Genomic DNA, 14103 nt, shown 5'->3' with positions numbered 1-14103 from the left:
AACATTATTTTTCGTCAAGTCTCTCAACAGAGCACTTACAGCACTTACATCGGGAAAGTCTTGTATGTATCAAGAACAGTAGTTGGCCTAACCAAGGAATGAGCATAATATGGAAACATCGTGTGGGGGACTGGCAGTTGACAATGCATGCACCTTAGCTGGATCGGGTTGAATAGTCCCATCAGAAATAATATGGCCAAAGAATTTTAGCTTAGTCTTATGGGACGCACATTTCTCAGCATTTAAAGTTATACCTGGATCAACAAGTAAATCACTCACTTGGGTGAGAGCTTTATCCTCCTCCTTCTGTGTAGCTCCGAAAACCAATATGTCATCACTAAAATTGAAAGCATTCATGACAGGCTGTATGATATGTCGAATGGCATCTTTAAAAAGCACCGCAACTTAGTTGTTTATATTGAACAGACCAATATGTGTAGAAAAGGTTGTAAAGCATTGCAATTCTCCTCAAATTCTGATGATATCATTCATTCAAATCAAGGCGAGAGAAGACATTTACACCATTCAATTGAGTTATCAGGTCAGAAATGTGCAGACCTGGATATTGTTCTTTCAATTGCCTTGTCCACTTGAAGCATATCAACGGAGACAGAGGGAAAGGGAGGGAGGGAAAGGGAGGGAGACAGAGGGAGAGGGTGGGAGGTAAAGCGAGGGAGACAGAGGGAGAGGGAGGGAGGGAGACAGAGGGAGAGGGAGGGAGGAAATGAGAGGGAGATAGAGGAGAGGGAGGGAGATAGAGAAAGGGAGACAGAGAAACGGTGAGGGAGGGAGACAGAGGGTGACAGACATAGGAAGGGATAGAGAGGGAGACAGACAGAGGGAGGGAGACAGACAGAGGGAGGAGGGAGACAAAAGGAGGGAGAGAGGGAGACAGAGGGAGGTAGACAGACATATGGAGACAGAGGGAAGGAGACAGAGGGAGAGGGAGGGGGAGAGAGAAGGAGGGAGAGGGAGGGATGGAGAGGGAGACAGAGGGAGGTAGACAGAGGGAGGGAGGCAGATGGAGAGAGGCAGAGGGTAGAAGACAGAGGGTTACAGACAGAGGGAGGCAGAGGGAGGCAGACAGACAGATGGAGACAGAGGGAGGGAGAGGGAGACATAGGGAGGGCGGGAGAGGGAGGGAGACAGACAGAGGGAGGGAGACGGACAGAGGGAGACAGACAGTGGAAGGTCAGAGAGAGAGGGAGGGAGGGGGAGACAGATAAAGGGAGGGGGAGACAGAGAGAGGGAGACAGAGAGGGAGACAGAGAGAGAGAGACAGACAGAGTGAGACAGAGAGGGAGAGGGAGTGAGACAGTCAGAGTGAGTGAGACAGAGGGAGATAGGGAGAGAGAGAGAGTGGAAGAGAGAGGGAGAGAGAGAGAGGGAGTGAGAGGGAGTGAGATAGTCAGAGTGAGTGAGACAGAGGGAAACAGGGAGAGAGTGAGAGAGAGAGCTAGAGAGAGGGAGGGAGACTGAGAGAGACATAGAGAGAGAAAGATAGAGAGAGAGATGTGTGTATGCCAGGTCTGGTGGCTCAGTAGACCAAGGCGTCCGCTGCAGGGACCTGTGATTAACCTCATGATCACGGTTTTTTTGTTGCTCTTGCTGAAGTACTGGGTTTTTCAGAACCCAGCGGTGCCAGGGACACACCCTAGGACTTCGGGTTCTTCCTGTTTCAGACTACAGAAACTCAGAGTCTTCTAGGTGAAGTCAAAGATCGAGTTTATTGGCTGCAACCAAGTAACAGGCGTCCTAGAAGTACAACACGGTGTATATTCTCAGGAGTCTGCTCAATCTTACAAAGCCAGCCTTCACTTTTTATACAAAATATTATGCTTCAGGCAAACATTCCTTATTTTACAGTTGACCATTCACATATTTTCAATACAAAGAAAAAGCAGAGTCATGATGACAAGCCCATATTTCAGTTTGTTCAGCCCACAATCAATTACCCGGCAAGGCCCGGTATTTTCATCAGATATCGACGAAACCCCAATAAAAACGGGCGCCTCCTCCTCGTAAAGCAAGTCATAAAGAAAGAAACAGAGGCAGGTGTGTGTAAGATTAGGAAGGGTTTGTGTGTGATGGAGGGTTTATGGCATGTTGTGCCTTGATACTATCTCGACCGGCCACTGGGAGAGGAACTGCCCAAACAGGTTTGGCCTTGGGCAGTGGAGTCAGCTTGCCCAGGTCGTGTAGGAGTCAGCGAAGGTGTACGTGTCCTTTTTGGCCTTAGTCACCGGCCTATGTAAAGGGCAATCACAAAATGGCTGCCATTCACAAAATGGAACCCGAGTGTTCTGGGCGAAAAACTCAGAATACAGGGTGATTTCGTCACTCGAATATGACGAAAATGCTTGTGCATAGTCCACTAGTCATTCTCGGCCTGCTGATATCAAATTCGTCATGATACGAATATGTTTATGACACAGGTCCAAAATTTTCAGTACCACAGACCCTCCTTTTGCCCTTACATAGGCAATAACCTATACTCATGCTAATCTGAGTCCAGGTCTGTATTCCTAAAATCATTGAGATGTTTCTGTAGCATCATCCTATTACTTAGCTCGTCCCTCGATACAGGTTTCCTTACACACAATGTAGCACAGAGGCCACATATAGCAGGGGCACACTGTATGCATAGACAGAACAGGAAAAGAATGGCTAAGATCATCCCAATGACCATCAGAATCTTCCATCCCCAGGCGGATATCAGTTCCCAGACCCATCCCATCAACGACCAGATGCTCTTCCCTAACTGGGCTCTGGGATTCTTGCCATTACCTTGCAGACATAGGTGACCCTGATGGGGTACAATCCAAATCGGGGAGGATCTTTTACCTCACTGTTTTTCACTCAGAGTAACTCCATATCCGGTTTTGTTCCATCCAATATATGCTAGTGTCTCATCTCTCGGGATAGTCTCGTAGGAAGTATCTTCCCTAATCATATCTACTATACCCTTAACTAGAGCACTATTCTTAGGATTATCTTTCACAGAACGTAGGGGGAAGACTTCATGTGCGTAGATGAACATTGTTCTGTATGCCGACACAGAACCATTATGGCTGAAAGGCAGGACCAGATAAGGGATACCGTTATCCGTTGTGTGAGGCATAAGACCACACACCCAGCAGTTAGTTGTGTTCATTACTAGTTGGTGTTGGTGCAAAAGCTGAACGAAAGAGTTATTAATAAACTCTAATCTCCTAACGGACTCATGTTCAGGAAAAGGGTAGAAAGAATGCGAGGAAACAGTAGGAGGCGGTATGGACTGTGTAATGGGTGCAAATGTCACATGAAAGGAGAATAAAACATATCCTATTAAAAACATCATTACACTGAACAACATAAAAATGCATAATGTCAAAAAACTTTTCTTGTTCATCATTCTACATATTTTAGTTTTAAAGTTCATCTCTATGGCAGGTCTCTCCATCTCGAAAAACTCCACCCTCTCTAAATGCTGCTCGCGATGGTAGGTGGATTTATATGCTAATATAATATGTATGTAATATATATATATATATATATATATATATATATATATATATATATATATATATATATATAATATAATATAATATAATAAAATAATATAATATAAAATAATATAATATATATAATATAATATAATATGCTAAGGAATGCTTCTGTCAGTCCAGGGCAACTTCCTTAGACCAACCAGAACTGTCGACCTAACATCTTCAGCTGCACTTGGGCAACCGCGACCCTACAGCTGAACCCGGATGGTGGTTCGAAAAACAAAAATAAAAAAGTTTCTCAGATGAGAGAGCTGCACTTTTCAAAAATTCGCAAAGAAAAGGAAAATTTTTATTAGTTCATAGTTCTTGGCCTCAGGTTATAACGTCTTTTTCCATGTAGTGTCTGGTCTTGGAACAGTAGTTCAGGCTCTGTAGTGCCCAATCGGGTTGACGGTGGCACAGCTTCCTGCAAAAGATTGTCACTTTCCCGTTCAGAAATTGTTGCTTTTATGCGTGCATCGCTGAAAGGCAGAAAACGAGGCACAGTCTCAGTCTCAGAGTCAGCAACACCCTCCTGGACCCACCGGTCGTACGGCAGAGGCAAAGGGACCCTCTTGCAGTGTACGCCGTGGATCCAGTTCTTTTTGCCTTCCACTCGCACGGCGGATCTCGTTGACAGCAGGACTAGGTGGGGGCCGGTCCAACGGGGCTGGTCATTCTTTGGTCGCTGGAAATTATTGACCAGCACCCAGGATCCAGGATCGATATGATGTCCTGGAGCTTTAGAGACCTGAGGCAGAGTATCGTGAACCTGTTGGTGTAAAACACGCAATTTAGCCGTCAATTTGTACAAATAGTCAATCAGTACAGGGTGTTCGATCTCACTGAATTTTGTCGGCCTTGGCACTCCCCATATGTTGGCCGGACGGCCGAACACTATTTCATAGGGACTAAGTCCCACTCGCGAATGCACAGTCATTCTTGTTGATAGGAGTGCTAAAGGCAGAGCGTCAGGCCATTTAAGACCAGAGCTCGCTTGGATTTTGGCCAATTTTAGTTTTAATGTGCCATTGCAGCACTCTACTAGTCCAGCTGATTGGGGGTGATTTGCAGCGTGGAATTTCTGTTGGATGCCTATCCCTTCACATACTTCCTTCATCACTCGACCCACAAATTCACTCCCATTGTCACTCCAGACCATTCTCGGCATTCCAAACCTAGGGAAAAATTCTTTGACAAGGGCTTTAGTTGTGGACAAGGCAGTGTTGTCCTTTAAGGGATATGCTTCTACCCATCTCGAAAAGGCACAAACAACAACGAGTACGTATTTCAAATTGTTGCACCTTTCCATGTGGATGAAATCTAGCTGCAAAGCCTCGAACGGATACGTTGGAGGCGCAAAATGACCAGCTGGAGTTGGGGTTCCCCTACCAGGATTGTATTTCAGACACACCATGCAATTCTTGACCACATTCTCTGCACACTTAGGAATTCCAGGATTTTGCCATACTGGAGCCAGCAACTTACAAATCCCTTTCACACTGATGTGAGCCATTCCATGGGCCATTGTAACCACTACAAGCACATACGCATCGGGTAACAACCATCGCTGATGCTTTGATAATTCAACCCAACAACCATTTGCATCCAATTTACCCGTACTTTCTCTCCACACATTCAACTCTTTCTCTGTAGCTTCAGCTTGAATAGACTTCACACTCTCTATTGTGTCTTCACACATTCCAATGTCACCAACCCATCTCGCAGGGCCTGCAACATACATTCGACTCATCACATCCCTTGCTGTTTCTTTTGCAATTTCATCAGCAAATGAATTGCCGCGACCAACATCATCAGTAACCTTCTTGTGTGCACTGCATTTCACAATCGCAACTTGCAATGGAAAGGTAAGTGACTCAAGGAGCTCATTCACCAACTGGCCATGCTGTATCTTAGCTCCATGCGAAGTCAGGAACACACGTTCTTTCCACAATCGTCCAAAACTATGGGCCACACCGAATGCATACTGGCTGTCAGTATATATGGTCACTTTCATTCCTTTTGATAACACACACGCTCTTGTAAGTGCAATCAAATCTGTTGCTTGAGCTGAATTATGTGGGACACGTGCAGCTTCAACAATCGTACGCAAAGTCGTAACAGCATATGCCGCAGTCGTATCACCATTCGGAAGCTTGAAACATGAACCATCCACCCATAAGGTACCATCACACTTCACAAGAGGAGTGTCCTGAAGATCTACTCTCCCTTTCGTTTCTTCTTCTGTTCTGAGAAAACAATCATGCTGTTCAGAAGCATCTGTCTCTGTTACAATTGGCAACAACGTAGCTGGATTCAACGTGTTGCATCTCATTATGTATACATGACTCGCTAAAAGTGTCAACTCATAACCTGACAATCAAGCACTAGTTAAGTGCTGTGTCTTGGTCCTATTTAACATCGTGTCCACTGCATGTGGGACCATCACAACCAATGTATTATTCATCACTAAACTAGCAGACTGCCGAATAGAAACAGCTGTTGCCGCTGTGGCTCTTAAGCAACTTGGCAATGCTTTAACTACCGGGTCCAAAGTTGACGAAAAATACGCGCATGGACGCTGTTTGTCTCCAAACAACTGTGTCAACATTGACAATGCACAACCTTCTTTCTCATGGACATACAGTATAAAAGGCTTACTGTAGTCGGGGGTACCCAACACAGGAGCCAAACATAATGCATTGCGCTATCGGAAAAACTTTTCTGACACTCTTCAGACCATGGGAGGGGATGCGGTGTATCTTTACAAGTTAATGCCACCAAAGGTTTGGCCAACAAAGAAAAATTCGGTATCCATTGTCTGCAATATGATGTAATACCCAAGAAAGCACGCACTTCTCTCTGTGTCTTTGGGACACTCAATTTTGCAATTGCCTGAATTCTTTCTGGGGTCAGAGTCCTTCCCTCCTTCGATAAGAGATGACCTAAGTAGGTCACTTCTTGTCGACAATATTGCAACTTTGAAAGAGACACTTTGTGATGTAAATCAGACAAATGACGCAACAACGTCAACGTGGCTTCTTTACAGATTTTCTCAGTATCTGCAGCAACAAGCAAATCATCAACGTACTGAATAAGTGTAGCGCCATCAGGTAAAACAATCGTATCAAGCTGTGTTTTTAAAGCTTGACTATATATTGATGGACTTTCACAGGTGCCCTGGGGAGCGCGTTTGAAGCGGAAGCTTCGACCTCCTAAACTGAAGCCGAAAATATCCCTACTCTCCTCGGCAATCGGGATGCTGAAGAACGCATTCTTCAAGTCAATCACCGAGAACCAAGTCGCGGAAGCTGGAATCATAGTCAATAGGGCAGTGATATCAGGGACAACTGGGAATTGTGGCACAACTATTTTATTCACCTCTCTAAGATCAATCACGAATCTGTAAACAGGTGGCTGAGAAGGATCGGTACGCTTCAAAACAGGCAGAACAGGACTATTGCAAACGTTGCCTCTTGTCTCTTCAATTACATCTTTGTCAATCAAATCATAAATGATCGCTAGCAACGCTTTTTTACCTTCACTAGAGATCTTGTATTGGGGAATACGTGGCATTTTAACATGGGCTTTCACTGTCACAACATATGGCGGTATTTCCAAAAGACCCACATCATTAGGACGGTAGCCCAAAGAACTTCAGGAAGAGACGACAACTCTGTCGGAAGTTTATCCTTCGACAAATACATTGGGGAGACTACTTTCTTACCTAGTGTAAGTTGCACTCCTGAAGGAGAACAATACAATGTCGCATTCAATCTTTTCAACAGATCCAATCCTAACAAATGTTCACCACAACCTGTTGTCAGAATAAGGGGTGCTTCTAATTCACAAGGTCCAACAGAAAGGGACATAGGACTAGAAATCGGGTTCCTAACCGGGGCGCCAGAAAAACCTACTGAAACATTCATTTCGCCAGACAAAGGTGCGCCAGGGAGTTTAGAGTGTATAATAGAACTCTTTGTAGCACCAGTATCCAACAGAAAAGGCTCTGACACACCTGACGTAATCACCTCAATGTAAGGTCCACTCTGATCTACTGGAACTGAAACAACTCCCTCTCTTTGTCTATGGCTGTCCTAGCAATCATTACCTTCCATATTCTCATCTTCTGCATAGTAGTCATCAGCATAGTACTGAGCCGTCCTACCAGACGCATTATTCTGCTGATCAAAACTATTCATTGAGTTCTGTGGTGGAAAAGATCGCCCGTTCTGTAGGAAATTTCCACGTCCTCTACCTCTAGGCGCTTGTGGAGTACCTCGACCTCGTGCGCTAGAAACACCATTCATACGCTGTAATAAAGCAGGGCAGCTACTTTTAAAATGGCCCTCTTCTTTACAATATGCACACTGATTAGGGCCTACTGGAAAACATTGTTGAGGATATTCAGTCCTTTGCGTGTTTCTCTGAAACTGCTGAGGCCGCTGATAGTTACTCTGACCACCACGAGGCGGGTACGCCTGCTGTAAAAGAACCTTCGTTTTTAACCCTTTCGTTTTCTTGTCTGCTCTATCTTTCTCATCTTTATCTCGATTTTCGTAATACTGGGCAGTAGCCAATATCTGTGCTGAAGAGGAAACGGCCCAAGAACTCTCTGAATCTTTTAACTTTTTACATAACTCAGGAAGCAGATTATGCACGAACTTGTCAACGAACAACCGTTGACCACCTTCTGTACTCATATCTTGACCATTGTGGTCGATAAACGTTTCTTCGAACCAGGTGAAGAAATCAGACACGGTCTCATCTTTCTTCTGCTTACACGCAGACAATTTGTCCCAATTCACTCGCATCGCAGGCATCAAAGTCTTCATGTAAGTAATTATCCTACCAGGGAGGTCTGCCACTAAAGGTTCGGGTTTAGCACCACCAACTTGTCTGCCATCAGCAGCAGCAATATTAACCCATGTATCACCTAACTCCTGATCATGATCCGCATGACGAATCTTTTCCCATAAAGGCTGTGGAACGACATTTCCAAACAACATGTCTATATCCGCTAAATTCATAATGCATGAGCCTGCAGTCTATGACAATTCCTTGTAATACCCTGCAGGATTTTTACGGGGATCAGGCAAAGTCTGCTTAAGGGCCAAAACTTCAGCTCGTTTCCAAGGAATGTGTACAAAAACACGCTGGAAATGTGCTGGCACAGCATCGATGTGATTAGCGACATCAGCTGCAACGGCATCCTTCCATACCGGAGGAACTTCTCTCATGGGATACTGTCGCGCTTTCCTCCTAACAGAGGAATCATGCTCAAATAACGACCGAGAAACACCCTCACTCCTAATTGACAACAATATCGCAATTGCTTTTTTAACATCAGAACCCACAATTGTGCCTTTTGCAAACTCGTACCGTACACGACACAGCTCAGGTGGATTGGGCTCCAAATCATTTTCCTCTAAATCCTCACAAAGAAAAGTACACATTTTCTCAAAAACGTATCTCTGTTTCGGTTCTTCCCACTGATGGAAGACATCCATAACAGAATCTAGCTCATATCTCGTAGGGTCAGTAACCCATTTGTGTGCCAAATAATTCAATGTTTCTTGCTCTCTAGAGTCGGGCAGTTGACTACGCAACTGTTTGCTCGTTGAAACAGGGGTCATACTTGTTGCCCCAAAAAGAGGATATAGAAGACTAGGGACAGTGTTAGTCATTCTCTGTCGAACAGAAGGAGAAGTCGACGAAAGAACAGGAGTAAAAACAGAGTGAGGCAAAGCAGATGCAGATGCAGATGCAGACGCAGTAACAGTAGGAATATCAGAAGAGGCAGTCGATGCAATAGGCAAAGTCGTAAGAAGTACAGGGTGAGCAGGTAGCAAAGTCAGCGGCCCTTGAGGAGGCTGAGCCGTAGCAGTAGGAGCCAGCTGAAGAGGAGCTGGCGGTTGTGGAAGAACCTGGGGCACAACAACCGGAGGTTGCACAACTAAAGGTTGCGGAGGTGCAGTAGCACTCTGCGCATAGGTGGGTGGCGAATTCAATAAATGAGACATTAAAGGATCTTTCTCAAGTTCTTTTGCTGTATCCTGCTGGAGAGGTGGCAAAACTGGATAGCATTTATCGATCGCCATTTTACGTTGCCTGTGCAACTGTTCACTCGCTTGTTCTTCCTCATCATCTTTATATTGCATAGCAGCTTGCATTATCGAAATACTCTTTTCTCTTTTATTCTTTTTAGCTAATTTAATTTCGTTCTGTTTGGCTTCCTTTCGCCATAGGCGGAAAGAGTCAAACATCGCCAGCCGGGCATTCTTCTTAAAAAGTCTAACCTCTAGATTATCTAATATCTCTGTGTCAAAACTACCATATTGGGGCCATTTTAAAACACCATACTTTCTGGTGTATTGGATCCATACTTCATTATACGTGATGGGGCCCACACCGGGTTTCACGTAGAGCTCATAGGTTGGAGTTCCAATCGGAGGAACCGGACACGAGTCCTCCAATCGGGAATCCCTATTACAACCAAGACAAAACAGGTTTCCAAGTCTGCTAAGACCAGGCATCTTCGCTCTCTAGTCTAGCTTCAAACTTCAAAGGATTATCGATTACGATAGTCTAGTGAATACACGAGTCCCTCGGCTTTGGTACTTGCAAGTTCCAAATCAAAGATCCCAAGGGGATACCCAAACTAAGATCAAAACTAAGGACTGGGAGACGCTCCACTTATACTTAACTGAGGTATCGATGACGTCACCAGAAGACTCGTCTATCGTTTCGCTCTACCAATCATCAAGGGTCCAAAACAGGGCGATAGTCAGGGCAGCAGTCCTTCGTAGCCGTCGGGAAGCGGGGAACCTCGCAGCAAAGACTTTCGGACCACGTCGACATGCAGGGGTCGATGAAGTGGCGGCCTTCCTCCAGAATTTTCACACGAAGCTCCTCACGAACCTCTGGCTTGGACCGGTACCGCTGAAATCGCCCCACGTTGGGCGCCAACTGAAGTACTTGGTTTTTCAGAACCCAGCGGTGCCAGGGACACACCCTAGGACTTCGGGTTCTTCCTGTTTCAGACTACATAAACTCAGAGTCTTCTAGGTGAAGTCAAAGATCGAGTTTATTGGCTGCAACCAAGTAACAGGCGTCCTAGAAGTACAACACAGTGTATATTCTCAGGAGACTGCTCAATCTTACAAAGCCAGCCTTCTCTTTTTATACAAAATATTATGCTTCAGGCAAACATTCCTTATTTTACAGTTGACCATTCACATATTTTCAATACAAAGAAAAAGCAGAGTCATGATGACAAGCCCATATTTCAGTTTGTTCAGCCCACAATCAATTACCCGGCAAGGCCCAGTATTTTCATCAGATATCGACAAAACCCCAATAAAAACGGGCGCCTCCTCCTCGTAAAGCAAGTCATAAAGAAAGAAACAGAGGCAGGTGTGTGTAAGATTAGGAAGGGTTTGTGTGTGATGGAGGGTTTATGGCATGTTGTGCCTTGATACTATTCTGACCGGCCACTGGGAGAGGAACTGCCCAAACAGGTTTGGCCTTGGGCAGTGGAGTCAGCTTGCCCAGGTCGTGCAGGAGTCAGCGAAGGTGTCCGTGTCCTTTTTGGCCTTAGTCACCGGCCTATGTAAAGGGCAATCACAAAATGGCTGCCATTCACAAAATGGAACCAGAGGGTTCTGGGCGAAAAACTCAGAATACAGGGTGATTTCGTCACTCGAATATGACGAAAATGCTTGCGCATAGTCCACTAGTCATTCTCGGCCTGCTGATATCAAATTCGTCATGATACGAATATGTTTATGACACAGGTCCAAAATTTTCAGTACCACATAGCCTCCCCTCCCAAACTGACCCCGCCGCCACCGGTGCAGCCCTCGAACACAAACCACACTGTAAATCTGTCCCCCGAGAGAAAGTTTGTGAATACCCATGCTCTAAATGAACCTTAACTTTTTGATAGCACAGATGCAGCCCATGTAGATACTTTCGGTTTTGTTGGCATTAGTCGTGGCAATGGAGATATTTCATTGTATTTATCCTCAGGCATAATGTTTATTGATGCACCACTGTTGATAATAATAGGTATCAAGCAACTGTTTACTGTTAGTGTAATTTTCAGACAATAGTTGAATGACTTTGATGGTTTTTCATGTCAACTTTTCTTGGACTTGTATTTTTCTTCGCATTTCACCAGTTAAACATGTGCACATTTTCCTGAGGTAAACATCAACATTACACAACCATCGTCTTCATCATCACTTGATGTTGATACTGAAGAACTTTTTGACAATTGATTTAGATAGCGAGCATTTGCTGTTGATTTGCCTCAACTGGTGTTGCCGCTTGGCCTTATGGGTGTGCATCGAGCATCGCTTATGGAACGGTTGGGTGGCCATTTTGTCATCACACCCTGATACACTTACTTTTTCCTTTGTCTTTCAAACTGTTACACAATGGTACTCCTTCCCACAGCCTTTGCAAAACTGTAATATTGCGGGACATTTACCATTTAACTTATTTCACCATGGGGACATCACTCTGTGTCCTTCTGTCTTGTGCTTCTGTTTACTTTTCATGTTGATGACGGACTCACTCTGAGCACCTCTGGCCTTCATGTCAGTAGCTTGCCAATCAGCACGCTCTTCAGCTCTGGCAGCCATGAGAACTCTTAGCATTCGTAGCCTGAATGAATCTGACAGCCATTCGTCAATAACTCTGAGACATATAGCTTACTCATCAACTTTTTACCATTCCAAAATGTACCTTTCATAATCTACATTTGGCATTGGCTTGAATTTGAGATTAAAGGCTTCTTTCAATTGAGGGTATATATTTTTGTCAGATATCTGCATTTTCTTCTTTTACCAATTCAGCAGCAAGATTCTTAAGGTATTTGATTATCTTTTGTTATTTGCTTGTTCTAGCACATCAATGAAATCTTCAAATGTCTCTATCCAAGCAGTCCGTCTGACACCAATATTCTGCTTGGCAGCATAAAATGGTGGTGGTGTTTTCAGGAAGGAGGTGGCATTGTAGCCATTTATGGAATTGGCTTTGACTGAGTGGAGTTCTCTCTAACACTGCAGTTCGCTAGGACCTGCTCCATCCATGTCATCTTTAAGGCCCTGCGCTGTGCAGGCCTGTGGGTCATCTTGGACAATCTGTAGAACCTTGACCTCCCTCTTGGTCTCCATTGGAGCCCTTCACTTTTCTGGGAACCTTTGTAGTTGTTCTGAGCCACCACTTAGCAGCTTTGGTGGTGTGCTGTTTTGTGTATGGATGGCTCTGTAAGCAGCAACCCTGGGCACTTCTCCTTGGGCCACTCAACCCAATGCTGTGGTAGGATGACTCTCTTTAATTGGTTCTGGTAAGCAGATGATTCTTTCTTCTATCTTAATAGCTTTGATTTTAGGAGTCTCTGTGTAGGTCTGACACCTGATTGATCTCTGCTTCACAGCGCTTCCGATCACAGCGCTATCTTAGAATTTGCTGTCACTATTTGCTGCTCTTTCAAAACTTGGTTGCCTTTAACGTTATCACTCCGTAAGATGTACAGCTTTACGTTGCATAGGAGCACAGTACCTCTCTTTCTGGCCTTAACAGCAGGTTTTCTGGCCAATGATCTGTAGACTTCTCAGTGAACCTTTCATTATCTTCAAATACTTCAAACTAGCTGGAGTTCTGCTTAGACTCTACATACACCAAATGTTGATTCTGCACTTCGACTAAGGTACACGTGGCATGCACGAGTAGTGTGCTGGACCAGAGCAAACTCTCTGGGAGAACACTGTCGATCTTTGGGTCACTTATCCCCTATCTTGTCGCCAGTTGTAGTGTCCTCCCAAGTCTGGGCACCCATCAATGACCAAGTCACACACAAAGCTTGGTATTATATGGCTTTATTCATCTGCGTATCACCGCAAACTGAACTTCTAAACCTGTATTCACCTCAGTATGCTCTAACCCTTACGTTGCAGTTCTACAGAGTCCATCAGGAGACAAAAGGGTTCTGTCATTGCTAACTCACACAACACTACACTGGTGGACTGTCCTGCAAAGGTCAACCAGGTCACATTGATTCTTACTGCAACTCTATCTAGGGTGGGTTGACGTCACTGGTTTTCCCTGCCTCGGACTGCCATGTAATTTCTCTGCAGATGCAATTTACTATATACCTCTTTTTTCCATCAATAAATGTTCATTACAGGAATGATGATCAAACCTAACTGAGTAGAACGAAAATTCATTCTTATCCTGGCTTGAGTATTACCAAATATATATCAAGATCTACCATCCAAGTCTTCACCAGAGTTGCTTTGTTGCATCCATGTACATTACTTTCTGGTGGTTGTATCTTTCTATAGATCAGATACCACATTAAAGTCATCTGTCGATATTACAGTGTCAGTAAACATGGTAGCGTAATGTTATTTGTATGTCATGATGTTTGTGGAAATAATGTTTATAAATGCAGGGTGTGGATATAGATCGTATCAATAAAATATAGAATGATTACACTATTCCTAAAGGCTGGGGATAATGTTTAACAATCTTTTTGAATCTGTAGATATTAAGCAACTAAGAGCTA

General features: G+C 44.4%; 1 protein-coding gene across 1 annotated transcript in view; it reads left to right on the top strand.

Annotated features, from left to right (window-relative positions):
* Positions 1–14103, top strand: part of LOC144770513 (t-SNARE domain-containing protein 1-like) — a 213414-nt gene that overhangs the window by 43217 nt on the left and 156094 nt on the right. The window lies entirely within an intron of this gene.

This window comes from Lissotriton helveticus, chromosome 1_1, assembly GCF_964261635.1.
Source record: "Lissotriton helveticus chromosome 1_1, aLisHel1.1, whole genome shotgun sequence".
Lineage (NCBI taxonomy): Eukaryota > Metazoa > Chordata > Amphibia > Caudata > Salamandridae > Lissotriton > Lissotriton helveticus.
The sequence above is the reverse complement of the archived record's forward strand: the minus strand, read 5'-3'. Positions and strand labels throughout refer to the sequence as shown.